This window comes from Vulpes vulpes, chromosome 3, assembly GCF_048418805.1.
Source record: "Vulpes vulpes isolate BD-2025 chromosome 3, VulVul3, whole genome shotgun sequence".
NCBI classification, from domain to species: Eukaryota; Metazoa; Chordata; class Mammalia; order Carnivora; family Canidae; genus Vulpes; species Vulpes vulpes.
In genome coordinates this window covers 121,528,105-121,532,073 of record NC_132782.1, presented here as the reverse complement: position 1 = coordinate 121,532,073, position 3,969 = coordinate 121,528,105, and the positions used below count along the sequence as shown (strand labels likewise).

General features: G+C 35.1%; 1 pseudogene; it reads left to right on the top strand.

The window, feature by feature from the left end:
- The first annotated feature begins 1,378 nt into the window (after positions 1–1,378).
- LOC112918394 (T-complex protein 1 subunit zeta-like) lies at positions 1,379–3,199 on the top strand (annotated as a pseudogene).
- The last annotated feature ends 770 nt before the right edge of the window (positions 3,200–3,969 follow it).

The following is a 3,969-nucleotide window of genomic DNA, read 5'->3' as shown; positions in this document are numbered from 1 at the left end:
CAAAAAAGAGTAGAAGTAAAGGGCAAGACATGTTGAAGGAAACTTCTTAAAGTAATATAAGTGATTTTTTAGGCTGTAAACTTAAATTAAATGAAATCAAGTTCCCAAACTCATGACTATGAAAAATAAGTGGAGTTTTAGGGAAATCCTTTGTGGGAAAGGTAAAAATGAGATTGATAGACCAGTGCTGCACATATGAATGGGCAGGGGAAAATAAGCTTTGGTCAATGTTGTTTCTTACCGAGAATTAAATATGTGCTTCAGCAAAGTTTTACCTCTGAAACACTAAACTTGCAACTTTTAGTTTTCCTGTTGTCACATTACAATAAATATTCACCAAACAGGAAATTAAAAAGAGATATTCTGTATGAATTGAATTGTACTTTCAAATCCCTGTTTTTGATACCCAGATGTATCTAATTTTGTTGAAGGTACCAGGTACTCTGAAGTTAGATTTCACAGGAAGTTGAGATTCTCCTTTCTTTCTTGAACTCAGTGAAATCCTTCAGCAGTATAAATCCCTTTGAAGTCAGGTCGATATGCCAATGTTGAATCAAATTTTGTGAACTTCAAAGCTCACTCTGTTGTGGAAGATAGCCTGGTGAGGCTAGATATTGCAAAAAGAAATAAGAATATGACTTGAACATTTTAACTAAGTTGGTTTCTAAAGTAGTATTGAGGTTTCTTAGTCTGTGAATATTCATCTTCTCTATACATTTAAAATATTTAATACTATAGTATTATTACTATCATATTCCAAAAATTCTTTTTGCCATAGAAGTCTGATGAACTTTCTTTAGATGGGAATTTTACTTTCCTTTTATCTTACATGAAGGAGGTGTGGGAAGAGCGTAGAATTTAGAATCTTAGAAGCTTCATGAAGACTTCATCTGTGTGTCCTTGGGTAAATTGTATTCAAAAGTTAATTTTAAAAATTATATCATACAGTTTTTATGAAAATATATAATAATGTATGCATAAGTGCTTAACATTCAATTACAGTAAATTTAAAGTATTTGAGTAGAGTTGATTTCCTTTATTCCCCATGAAACACTAAAAATTTTCAAGGCCATGAATGTTCAGATTAAATTATTTGATTAATCACTCAAAGTGGTGAATATGTGGGCAACATCTCCCTGTTTTGTTAGAATGAGATACTGCTGTATTAAAATGCTATTATAGAGCCTTCTTCAAACAAATCAAAAGAAATTTTAAAAACTGGCATTAAACCTTCCAATACCACTTGAGAGCAAACACTTGTTATTTAATTAAATGACCAGATGCGTTCTTTATCAAGTAATATTGAGAGTCAATTCTGTACTAGGCACTATTTTCATTTAAAAAAATGCAATAGCTCTTCCTGTGCACCCGGTTAGCTATGGTAGATGTGAAGATCCTGAACCACAAAGCCAAGGTGACCAAGCCCAGGTGGCACTGGTGGTCAACATCAGTGCAGCCCAGGGGCTGTAGGATGTGCTGAGGACCAACTTGGAGCCTAAGGGCACCATGAGGATGCTTGTTTCTGGTGCTGGAGACATCAAGTTGACTAAATATGGTAATGTGCTGCTTTGTGAAATGCAAATTCAACACACAACAGCCACTGCCACCATGTAAGCCAAAGTAATTGCCCAGTATGGCATTATAAATGGTGATGGTATCATGTCCAATGTCCCTACCATTGGAGAGCTGCTGAAACAGGCTCCCTACATTTCTGAAGTTCTTCATCCCAGAATAGTAACAGGATTTGAAGTTGCAAAGGAAAAGGAACTTTAGTTTTTTGGAAAAAGTCAAAGTAAGCAAAGAAATGGACAGGGAAACACTTATAGATGTGGCCAGAGCATTTCTTCACACTAACATTCATGCTGAACTTGCTGATGTTTTTTGTCTGTTTGTTGTTCTTGTTGATGTCTTCAGAGTCTGTTGTGGACTCCACTTTTGCCATTATTGACTTCTTTGTGGTTGAGATCATGGAGATGAAACATAAATCTGAAACTGATACAAGCTTAATCAGAAGTCTTGTTTTGGACCATGAGGCACAGCATCATGATATGAAAAATAGAGAGTTGAAGATGCATACATCCTCATAGGCAATGTGTCATTAGTGATATGAAAAAACAAGAAGGGTCTTCTGTTTTTTTTTCTTACAAGAGTGCACAAGAGAGAGAAAAAATTGTAAAAGCTGAAAGAAAATCCATTGAAGACAGAGTTAAAAAAATGATTGAAATGAAAATGAAAGTCTGTGGTGATAAAGGATTTGTTGTTATTAATCAAAAGGGAACTAACAGCTTTTCCTTAAATGCTCTTGCAAAAGAAGGCATAGTAGCTCTGAGTAGAGCTGAAGAAAGAACTATAGAAAGGCTGACTTGCTTGCGGTGGAGTAGCTCTAAATTCTTTTGGTGACCTAAATCCTAATTGTTCCAGACATACAAGACTTGGTTATGAGTATACATTGAGGGAAATAAATTCACCTTTATTGAGAAATGTAACAATCCTCACACTCTGTCACATTATTGGTCAAAGTGCCAAATAAGTACACACTCATTCAAATCAAAGATGGAATAAAAGGGGTGCCTGGGTGGCTCAGTTGATTAAGAGTCCGACTCTTGATTTCAGCTCAGGTCCTGATTTCAGTGTCCTGAGATCAAGCTCTGTGTCTAGCTCCATGCTCAGTGGGAAGTGCTTCAGGATTTGCTCTCTCTTTCTGCCCCTCACCCTACAAATTCTCTCTTTCTCCATCTAAAATAAATAATTAAATCTTTAAAAAGATGCAATATGAGATGGCTTGCAAGATGTTAAAAATACTATTGATGATAGCTATATAGTTCCAGGGGGAGGGGCATGGGGCAGTGGAGGTGGCAGTGGAGAAACCTTGATTAAATATAAGCCATGTGTAAAGGGCAGGGCTCAACTTGGAGTTCAAGCACTTGATGATGCATTGTTTATTTTCCCATGGTTCTTGCTTAGAACTCTGGTTTTGACCTTCAGGAAAGACAGAAGTTCAAGCAGAACATTCAGAATCAGATCAATCTGTGGTTGTGGACTTGAACACAGGTGAGCCAATGGTATAGCAGCAGAGGTGGGCATATGGGATAACTACTGTGTGAAGAAACTGCTTCTTCACTCCTGCACTGTGATTGCCACCACTGTTCTCCTAGTTGACGAGATCACATGAGCTGGAATGTCTTCTCTAAAAGGTTGAATTGATGCTTCCCCTGTGTCATCTGAGTCATGAAGACTGTACAGTGATCGTAAGAATATAGCTATGGAATTTTTGTCTAAATTTCAAATAATTTTCAAAGGGATTTTCTCTCTCTCTATCTCTCTCTCTCTTTATATATATATATATATATATATATAAAGAGAGAACACACACACACACACACATATATATATATATATGAGAACACACACATTCTGAGGTTCTGAAATTATAATTACAGTATTTTTAAAAATTGCACTACGGTATCCACACATTAAGCAGTCTGTTTTTACCCAATGAACAGGATGAATTGCTTTAGCTTCAGTGATATAAAAGTATCACGCTAGATAAGTATGTCATCTACCGTGTTAAATGCTTCTTGAAAAACAAATAGACATAAAATAAATAAATAAATAAATAAATAAATAAATAAAACACCTCTGTGCTTGTGGAGCTTATATTTTATATTATTTATATATGTAAAAAATTACATTATATTAACCATGTATATTATGGCAACATATAAAATTAAACATGTAAGTATAAATATAAAATCATTTTATTTATTAAAATTTATTTTAACTAAATTATATAACAGTAGGAAGTGCCATAGAAGAAAAAAAAACACAGAGCAGGATTAGGTGTTTCAGCAATGGAAAGAGTCCTTGAATGTACATTGAATTTTACACAGATTAGTAGGGTGGGCCTTAGTGAGCCTATGGTATTTGAGTGGACTTGAAGCTAAGAGAGCAAGCATTGTGAAAACTAGG